The sequence below is a fragment of the Magnolia sinica genome, chromosome 12 (assembly GCF_029962835.1).
Source record: "Magnolia sinica isolate HGM2019 chromosome 12, MsV1, whole genome shotgun sequence".
Lineage (NCBI taxonomy): Eukaryota > Viridiplantae > Streptophyta > Magnoliopsida > Magnoliales > Magnoliaceae > Magnolia > Magnolia sinica.
In genome coordinates this window covers 52,048,901-52,060,084 of record NC_080584.1, presented here as the reverse complement: position 1 = coordinate 52,060,084, position 11,184 = coordinate 52,048,901, and the positions used below count along the sequence as shown (strand labels likewise).

The 11,184-nt window shown below is 40.2% G+C and overlaps 1 non-coding gene across 1 annotated transcript; it reads right to left on the bottom strand.

The window, feature by feature from the left end:
• Positions 1–9,186: 9,186 nt before the first annotated feature.
• Positions 9,187–9,293, bottom strand: LOC131222060 (small nucleolar RNA R71). Its single transcript, XR_009159767.1, has one exon. It is a non-coding gene; the product is annotated as a small nucleolar RNA R71 (small nucleolar RNA).
• Positions 9,294–11,184: the final 1,891 nt, after the last annotated feature.

Here is an 11,184-nt window from a genome sequence, read left to right as displayed (position 1 = left end):
CCAAGCTATTACTTGACTTCACAAATGTGATCACAATGATTCCATCTTTAATCAATTGTCTTATATAATCATGTCGCAAACTTATGTGTCTAGACTTTTCATTATAGATACCGTTGTAGGCTCTTGCTAGAATGACTTCACTATTACAATGAAGTGAAACAGCCATTATAGACTTTGCATATAATGAGATTTCTAATAGAAGATTCCTTAACCACTCAGCTTCTTTGCCTGTAGCAGCCAAGGCTATGAACTCAAATTCCATAGTTAAGTCCATTATGCAAGTTTGTTTCTTGGATCTCCAAGATATAACTGCACCTCCTATGGTGAATATCTACCCTATAGTAGACTTGTTGTCCTCTACACTCGATATCCAAATTGCATCGGTATATCCTTCTAATACTACTGAAAACTCTGAGTAAAATAGCCCCAGTTTTTTAGTTTCTTTTAGATAACCTAGAACTCTACTTATTGCTTTCCAGTGTTCAATACTTGGATTATTCGTAAATTTGCTTAGTTTACTCACAACGTATACTATATCCGGTCTTGTGCATTACATTGCATACATAAGACTACCTATAGCACTAGCATACTCTAATTGTGCAACTGTTCTTCCACTGTTTTTTCTAACTTGATACTTGGATCAAATGGGGTTTTTACCTCTTTGATTTTCAAGTGAATAAACTTGTTTACAATTTTCTCAATATAATGAGACTGACATAATGCAAAACCCCCACTATATTTTTTAACTTTGATACCTAATATAGTATCCACTTGTCCAAGATCCTTCATTTTGAAGACTGAAGAGAGAAACTTCTTTATTTCAGTTACACCTTCCATTTTGTTACTGATTATTAATATATCATCTACATACAAGTATATGATTACAACATAATCATTACACACTTTTGAATATATGCATTTATCAGCAATATTATGTTCAAAACTATAAGACGGAATTTTATAATCAAATTTATCATACAACTGTTTTGGTGCTTTAATCCATACAAAGACTTAACAAGTCTACACACTTTTCTTTCATTGCCTAGTAGAATAAACCCTTCTGGTTGCTCCATGTATACCTCCACATCGAGATTACCATTCAGGAATGCTGTCTTCACGTCCATTTGATGGATATGAAGATGATGTATGGATGATAGACTGAATAAGATCTTAATCGATGTTATTCTAGCCACTGGTGAATAAGTGTCAAAATAATCAATTCCTTCTTTCTGTTAAAAACCCTTAGCAACTAACCTTGCCTTAAAGGTTTGAATTGTACCATCAGTATGATATTTTTTCTTAAATACCTACTTACAACCTATTGGTTTAGAACCTGGAGGTAGATCTACTAGTTCCTATGTTTGGTTAGATATAATCGAATCCATTTCATCATTGATGGCCTCTTTCCAAAAAGCGGAGTCTCTTGAAGTCATAGCTTCATTAAAGGTTTTAGGTCCATCTTCTATAGTTAAAACCATATGTATTTTTCTAATGATGTTCTCTCTTTTACCCTCATCTAGATGAAAAGAGAATCTCTGAGAGTCTATTTAATCAGGGTTAAGACTCTTCTCTACTCTTGCTCTTTGACTTCTATGAGGTTCACTTGGTGTTTTTATTTCTAGTTGTGTTTCTTTTATATTTTCATTATGAGATTGAATCTCAATATTCTTTTTCTCCATGAATACAGAGTTTTAAGACCCGTGTCCTAGTCCGTACCATTCTGTTGGCTTCCACGATCCTTCCGGTCAAATTTCAGCAACCTTCGCACCGTATCAGACATTTGCGCGTGATCTGAAGCCAGGTCCCGCACACCAACGTCAGCTCAATCCGAAACTTGTATCATAGCGACCGCGTCGTCGCCGCGGTTCCAACGCCGTGACTTGCGCACCAAACCGATACCCAGGCAAGAAGATGTCGATCTGTGTTTATTCCGAAGAAACACCGCGCGTTACGGATTTCGAGGGAATCTCTATAATTAGTCTCATCAATCAACCATTAATGCAAGCCTTATCTCAAGTACAACAACCCATTCCCTCCTTTTTCAAAATTCTACCCTCTTTCCACCTCACCATTCCTCTTTTTCCAAATTTCAACAACAACCATACCCCTTTTTTAAAATTTTCAACCCAACCCATCACTCCATCACCTCACCTCACCCATCCATATCTTCTCTCTCTCCCTCATTTCTTCAAAAAAAAAATCTCTCCAAGCAACTAAGAACCCCCTAAACGTCCAAGATTTCCTCTCCCTCCCAAGTGTGGTCCACCTTCTCATCTTCCATCTCAACTATCAAAACCCCATCAACCTCCATCAAAGTTGAAGGCAAGGAGCTTAGGAGCCTAAGGGAGCAAGGAGAAGGCCTAAAGGTAGGTGATCCACCGTTGAAATCTTGATCTTTAGGGCCCACTTGTTGTGGGACCCATTTTGATGTATGTGTTGTATCAATACAGGGCCCATAGTGGCGGGGTCCCCTCTCTATCTCACCGTATATTTCTCTCTCTCTCTCTCTCTTTTGTTGTGATGGTATGGATCCCACCAATATGTGTTATATCTACCCCGTACATCTACATCAGACGGTGTGGCCCACTCTATTGCAGGTGATGATCCACACCATCCACTGCTTGGATGGGCCCAATACATTTCTTTTTCTCTATATGTTATATTTTATATAATATATATAATATTATATATATTATATATATAATATAAAATATATTTATTATTTGTATATATGTCGGTGGGCCACATCCACGTGGGACCCACCACATTAATGTATTTATGTATGCCGTCCAGCGTCCCTGGATGCTGGACGTTGGCGAACAGAGAAGTGTAAACTGACATGGACTGTACTAACAAGCTAGCCAAGAGAAGGGAGTGGTGGGCCACTCATGCAGGCCCCACCTTGATGTATATATAAAATCCAAGCCGTCCATTTTGTTCCCCATCTCATTTTAGGCGTTGAGCCGAAAAAATGAAGTTGATCCCTTTCCTTGGCAGGCCATACCATAGGAAATAGTGTTCCTACCTTCGATTTACTCCCTGATGCTCCTGTATATCAAAAATAGCCCAATATTGGACTCTATGGGTTTGTATCAAGCCACAAAGACCCCTGGCTGGAATGGATGTTGCTAATGTGGGCCCTACCATGGAGAATCTGTAGAAAAACTGTTTTCCAATAAAAAAAAAACAATGGTAAAGGAGGAAGCAACGCTGACGCTGCTGCTGCCACTGACAACAGGCGCAGGCAGTGCCTGCGCTGGCCGCTGACGGACGGACGAGCTAGGCTCACGGCTCCAGCTGCGGGCCCCATCTTGATGCGTTCCGACCATCAGCACCGTGCATTTGATGGGTCCCCGCAGACCAGACGTCCACCTCAAAAATCAGCCTTATACGGAACCTAGGTGGGCCACACCATCTAAAATCATGTGAAGACATGTCTAAACATATAAAAACACTTGGTGGGGCCTACCTGAAACTTGGTCTGTACCCTCAGCCAAGTGGGGCACACAAGATTTGTGGACCACATCACGGTGGGCCCCCTGTCCACGTGATATATAAATATATATTTATACATATATAAAAAAAATAAAAAAATAAAAATCAACACGGTGGGCTCCTGACCGTGTTACAGATTGGATGTAAATAAATGGTGGGCCCAACCCACGGTCCATGTGACCTTACAAATACTTTGGGTGGAAAATAAACATTCTAGTGGGCCCCAGTCCAGTGGGCCCTACCCTGGTCCACGTGACCTTATGAACAGTTGGATGGCAATAAACATTACTGTGGGCCCCATGTCTGAGTGACCTTACCAATGGGTTGGATGGAAAATAAACATTATGGTAGGCCCCACATGGGACCCACTTATGTATGTATTGTAAACCATACCCTCCATTAGTGTGGGCCCCACCATGATACATGTGTTTCATCCAACCCATCCCATCATTTGGGAATTTTTTTTTAAACCATACGATGAGGCCCATCTTGGTGTGTTTGTAGGCCGTTCATTGAGACCCACTTGATTTGTATAAGGCCCATATTATGAGGCTCATTGTGATGTATGTAAGGCCCATGTGACTAGGCCCATGTGGATGCAGTTGTGGCCCGTCATTGAGGCCCACCTTGATATATGTATACGAGACCTATGCATGAGGCCCATTTGATGTATTGGAGGCCCAATGGGATGTACATGAGGCCTATACCATGATTTATGTGTTGATCCTTATAGCGACAGTGTCTTGGGAGCAATGATGGTTTGATGTCCACATTGTAAGGTTAATGTTGGTTAAATGTCCGCATTACGACTCTCCCTAAGGCCCATTAATAGGCCCATATCTGTAGTATATAGGCCGTCTAGGCCCATCTTCATGTTGATCAGAGCCCATCACCACATAACATGTATAGCATAGATCCATGATTCATGATCATACGCATCATATGTATGCCTGATATGAGAAGTGACTGATCATAGTATATGCCTTCGGGCAGATCATTATAGGCTCCCCGATAGGCGAAGTCATCCCACATGAGCGCTCGGTACGCGCAGGATTGTTGCATGTTTGGTAGGGTAGTTCATGCACTTGCATTTGTGTGATCATGATTATTATGTCCTAGCAACATCAGGACCATAGTCTCCATAGATTCATCGTGGGTGGCTGGGTTGGATACCGAAAATGTTTGGTTCTAGTATACGGGCACCATAGATGCCCTGGGTGAAAATTTCTAAACCCGATGGTACCAGAGGATGACTCCAACGTCGAGACCGAGTGAATATATGAGCGCATGAGGGCCGAATACCAGGAGGCCGCATCTCCCACTGTGTCGTGGTTAGTTGGAAAGGAGTGTGGCCTTACTCGCCCAAGGGTAGGGGCAATACTAGGCTGAGTTCGACCAGCTCGCGAATGGGTCCGCGATCAACATGCCGGATAGGTATTGGCAGACTATTGGCCAGGCGGATAGTGAGGTTTCTTACGCTCACTTGGGCTGTTCCGCTAGGAGAGCGACAGTGCCATTTGGAGTGTATTGAACCCTGGTGATTATCCATAATGAGAACTATACTGATATATGATGAGGTTTGGCATGCTTGAGTTGCATCTCGCATCGCATGGTTGTGTTATGGCCGATAGCATTCATATCTTGCACCGCATAGCCTTGGTATGGCTGATTGCATTCATGTGTTCATCACCATGATTACGCATTACTCTGACCTTGCATTTTGAGCACGCTTATATTATGCATATACTTACACCACCCTCTAAGCTTTCTATAAGCTTATGCATGATTGATGCGTGCAGGTGACGCTAGGACGCAGTCCCAGCCTTAGTCTCGCCGTAGTTGGAGCGTGCAACCAAGCTTCTGGAGTTTTGTTTCTTTCGTTACATTATATTTTCCCTTTCAAACGTATTGTACTTAAAAGTTTTTAATCATAGTGGATTTTGTGGTGGTGTTCTTGTGGTTATTGTTCGTGGGTTATACTTTTGGTTATGCTCATTATGAATCAGACTGATGATGATAAATCCTCCTTGTATTATCCCAGGATCGGAACCTGGTGAATGGGTGCCGGGAGCCGAGAATGGGGTTCTATGAAGGCTGTCGGTGCCGAATTCGGCGATCGAGAATTTTGTGAGCCCGGTTTCCGAGTTCGGGGCGTGACAAGAGTTCTCAAAGAACTCTACATCTCTAGACTCTATGATTATAATGGAGTCTAAGTCTAGAAGTCTATAAGCCTTACTATGTTGTGCATATCCTACAAGGACGCACCTTATAACTCTTAGTCCTAACTTAGTTCTTTTAGGTTATGGAGTTCTGCAGTATGCAAGATACCCCCACACTCTAAGATACCCTATGTTTGGTTTTCTTCCTTTCCATATTTCGTATGGAGAGGTCTTGGTTTTCTTAGATGGGATTCTAATTAAAACATGACATGCAGCTAATAGCGCTTCTCTCCATAGGTTTAAGGGCAATGTTGAGGGTCAAATATTACATATTAGACCCCAGTTATTACCTGATTTTATAAACATGGTACTATTTAACGCTTTATTTTAATCATGTTGGTGTTGCAAGGTGCATTTAGGAGCCTGGATTTAAAAAGGGGTACTAAAAGTAGGGATTTAACGCTCATAAATCACCAAGGTAAGGGACGGACCCCAGGGGACTGAGATTGAAGAATTTACATGCCAGAGATCAGAGAAAATCAAGCTACTCACGTTAAACAGGCCTGAAAATAGTCCAGAATGGAAGATCGCAAGGTTCCCACCATCCGTTCGGCTTGAAACTTTATATCTGGCTTAAGGAGCATAAATTAACCGTACATATCAAATTTCAGCTATTGGATCCTTGTGGAAGTGGCCCAACGAATAGATCAGCCACTAAATCTCTGATTTGGAGCCCACCTGATATCTAGATATGCTTCAACTTTGGTCTCAACCCTTTAAATGGGATGACACAACAAATAGACGGTATGAATTTACTGGCCCAACACTACAGTGGGCACCACTTACAATGCGTGCACCCCACTCACGTGCACCCATTGTGCACTGTGAACAGCAAAGACGGTCAACCGTCTTTGACCGAAAAAAGAAAGAAAGAAGGAATTTCCTTCTTCTTTCCAGCGCAGGACGTTCGCACGTCCATCCGCTGGGACAGGCAATGGCCCACCATGATCATCTGGACGAATGATTTGAGATGTTCATCGAGATCAGGAGAGAATTTTGGTCAGACATCATCGTTACTAAGCACCAATACCTAAGAACAAGCTCATAGCGACACGTAGCCATAGCTACGTCGGTTGATGGTATGGCCCACCCAAGAATCGGATCCAATTCAGATTTTTTATCATGGCCTAAATAGACCTAAATAATCAGATGGACGGAACTGATGCTGTAAAAATCATCGAATGCAGGCCCCGCCATTAACACCGACGTCCGGTTTCCGAATGCATTACGCATGTAACAGCGTCCGGAGAGTTCGGATGTTCCGGGTCGTTTGGTGACCATGATCAGTATCGAATCCACGATCTGCACCATCTAGAATATGAAAAGGGTGTCCACGACCCTCACCGTGGAGTCGGATTCCAATTTCGTGATGATCTTTCACGCCAAAACGTTACCAAACGCAACTCTTCTTGTGGGTTCTTGTGCACGCTATTGTGCTGCGTAAAGGAACTTCCACCTGAAGTTTTTTTTCACCAACTTCAGCCTCCCATCCACTGCCTCAAGCATGTTATAAGAAGGAATGGGAGGATGTGGTGGAAGTCATCCCTAGCGCATGTGAAGAAAAAGAGGGAATGAGAGATAGAGAAGTGGGTCCGAGTTTTTCTTCTTAATCCCTGTTTCTTTATTTTCTTTCTTTTCCTATGACTTTGTTTAGAGATTTCTGCTTGATCATGTCAAGCTAAACCTCTTAGCTAGGGCTAAGAGGTGAAGCTTGTAGTGTGATGGGAGACTTTTTGGTTATGCCTTTTGATTCCTGAACTGATTTTAATTCTAGTTTAATTATATGAAATGCCTTTAGTTTTTAATGGTTTGTTGTGACTCAAATTACAATGGATCTGCGATATCTTCTGGTATTTTCCATGCATGTATGGAGGTTATGATCGTAGGAACCTTGTTGTTCACCATCGTCTCATAGGCATGATTAGATGACGGAACCCTTTATTATGTTCATAATTCTCTTAGATTGGATGTGGATTGGTTAAATTCCGTTGTTTACTTTGTCTCCTAGGCATGGTCTTGTGATGGAATCAAGTCTAATTCTCATACCTCTTATCTCTTGAAAATTGGATCAAAGGAAGTTCAGATTTGATTTTTAAGGTTATATTAAGCATAGATCTCCCTGATCTCTACAAGTGGATCCTTAGTACCCTACTTTCCCACTTTTGAATTTCACAAGTTTTAGTTAAATAAATTCATAATTATTCTCTTAATCTTCTCTGATTTAGATTACATCTTAGTCTAGTTCTAATTCGAGTTATTTTCAGATTACGTACAAGGTACAGTCCATGTGGATTCGACTTTGGTCTTATCGAGATTATTACTACATCACAACCCTATACTTAGGGTGTGAACAAGTTTTTGGCGTCATTGCCGGGGATTGACAGTTACGTTCTTCTGAGATTAACTAGATTTGGGATTAGTTTAAGATTAGGATTTTTCTAGATTTTAAGTTAGGATTTTTTTTCTATTTGATTTATAGAAACTAACCTAATTTTTCTGTTTTGTAGGACCTTGACTTTCTGATTTGGTAATCTCTTCCTGATTTTTCTTCCTTTTTATTTCTAGATTAGGATTTGTTTTTAGAAATTTTTCTGATTAACTTTTAGAAACTAGGTTAGTTATTTCCCTTTTAGAAACTCTTTCTAATTTTAGAAACTAACTCATTTTCCTTTATTTTATTTTCTAGAAACTTTCTAATTCTAGGTTTTCTTTTAGAAACTTTCTTAATTTCTATTTTAAGTTTAGAACTTTCCTAATTAGTTTAAAAACTAACTTGTTTTGTTTTGTTTACAGGTTTTTAACTTAGGAACTTCGAATTTGGTAACTTCTTTCCAACTCTTTCTTTTTATTTCTAGATTTCTATTTCCTTTCTTCTTTTTATGTTAGGTTTAGAATCTGAATTGAGGGCTGCGAGTGTTTCATGTCCAAGTGGGTTTGTGACAACACTCGACGTTTCTTGACTGAAGGAAGATTGGTTGAGGGGTTGACTATCCATTGTAGGACTAGACACCACTCGAGATCTCCAGAGTTAATTGAAGTAATGGCTGCAAACCAACCTCTTCTACCCCAACCTAAGGTGGAAGACATCTAGGATGAGAATGAGGTGCATCAAGCACCCTTGCCTCGTACTTTATGAGATTATTTATAATCGACGAGGGTGAGCACGCCCTCATGCATGGTTTTTCTAGAGAATACAGGATACATGGATATCAAGTCAAGGGTGATACAACTCCTTAAATTTCATGGGCTTGAGTAAAAAAATCCATATTTACACATGAAAGAGTTTGATGAGATAATAGCCACTTTATATTTTCCAAACGTGTCTGAGGACACAGTCAAACTAAAACTCTTTCACTTTTCTTTGAAAGAGAAAGCTAAGATGTGGTTGCATTCACTATGTCCTAGATCTATTGGCACATGGAATGATATGCAAAGGGGGTTCATAAAGAAAATTTTTCATCATAAAATGAACACCCTTAGAAAATCAATCATGAACTTCGCCCAAAAGGAAGATGAAACATTCTTCTAATGTTGGGAAAGGTTCAAGGATCTTGTCAGTTCATGCCCACAACATGGTTTTGAAACGTGGTGCATTACACACTTTTTTTATGATGAACTGACATTTTCCATGTGCCAATTGGTTGAGACGATAAGCAATGGGGATTTCATGAATAAAAATGTCAATGATGTGTGGGAATACTTGGATAGACTTGCTGAAAACGCACAATCATGGGACACATACCTAAAATCAAGCACCATGTCTAGGCCGACTCAATCTAAGGAAAGGCGTGGAATGTATCTCCTGAAAGAGGACGATGATATCAATTCTAAAGTGACTAATCTCATAAGGAAATTCGAGGCCATGAAATCAAAGAAGGATAAGGTTAATGAAACTATTTGTGGTATCTGTGATTGCAACATTCACACAACTGAAAATTGTCCAACAATACCTATCATTCGAGGGGTGTTGATTGAGCAATGCAATGCTGTTAATAATTATCAAAGACCTTTCAATGGACCCTTCTCCAATACATACAATCTTAGTTAGAGAAATCATCCAAACTTCAGTTGGAGGAATGGACAAACTGCTACCCCTCGAGGTTTATTTAATCAAATCCACAACAAGAGAAACCTCAAAAGGACTCGGTTCTACAACATTTTCAAAAGCAAGAGCTTTTAAATCAGGATATGCTACAAGCCTTTCAAGATCTTGCAAAAGCGATACAAGAACTTAAGGCTGGAAATACGATTGGGAATAAGGGGAGCCTCCCAGCTTAACCTCTTCCCAATACAAAACCGTAATATGATGTTATTGACCCAAACTCTTCAAATCAGATGGAGCAAGCTAAATCTATCACCACTCTCAGGAGTGAAAAGACATTGACAAAACCATTCCAGTTAGGGCTGAAAAGCCTAAGGACCCGGAAGTGGACAAAGATGATGGATCTAGCCATGCTCCATAAGAATTAGAACCGAAACCTCAAGGGAAGCCGGTTGCTCTATTTCTCCAACGGTTAACTGTACCAAAACCTCTCTCTAACTCTCAGGATATTCTAGAGGTGTTGAAACAAGTGAAGGTCAATATTCCTCTACTCGATATCGTAAAACAAATACATTCATATGCCAAATTCCTGAAAGACTTGTGTACGACTAAAAGACAGAAAAATATTCAAAAGAAAATCTTCTTGACTGAGAAAGTGAGTGTCATCCTAAAACAACATGTTTTGTAGAAATTCAAAGATCCCGGTAGCCCAACCATATCATGTGTAATCGGGAACTATCGAATTGAGTATGTACTTCTTAACTTAGGAGCGAGTGTCAATCTAATTCCCTACTCAGTGTACAAGCAATTAGAATTGGGTAAATTAAAACCCACCTTAACTACATTACAACTTGCTGATTGCTCTGTTCGTATATCGAGAGGGATAATTAAGGATGTGTTGGTCCAGATTAATAGATTTTATACCCTGTAGATTTTATTATCCTGAATACCGAATCTATCAGTAACATGAGCACTCAGATTCCCTTTATTCTTGGTCGCCTATTCCTTGCTACTTTAAACGTAATTATCAATTGTAGGAATGATATCATGAGTATGTCTTTTGAGAATATGACATTCGAGTCAAACATATTTTTCAATACAGGCAGATGGTTACAGGATGATGATGATTTCCATAACATTAACATGATTAACTCTTTCATAGAAGATGGACACATCTGACCTTATCCTCTAACCCTCTAGAGACGTACCTGGCCCACTCCCATGATTTTGATGATGACATGATTAGGTAGATGTGTGTCATGCTTGATACTGCGCCGGTACTTGAAGTTAACCGGTGGAGGCTACAATTTAAAGAATTACCCCAAATTAAAGAAGTGCCTCTGCCGTTTAACCTGAAGGCACCGAAGCTTGATCTAAAACCTGTCCTCTGATTTGAAATATGTCTATTTAAGTCAAGATGAGACATAC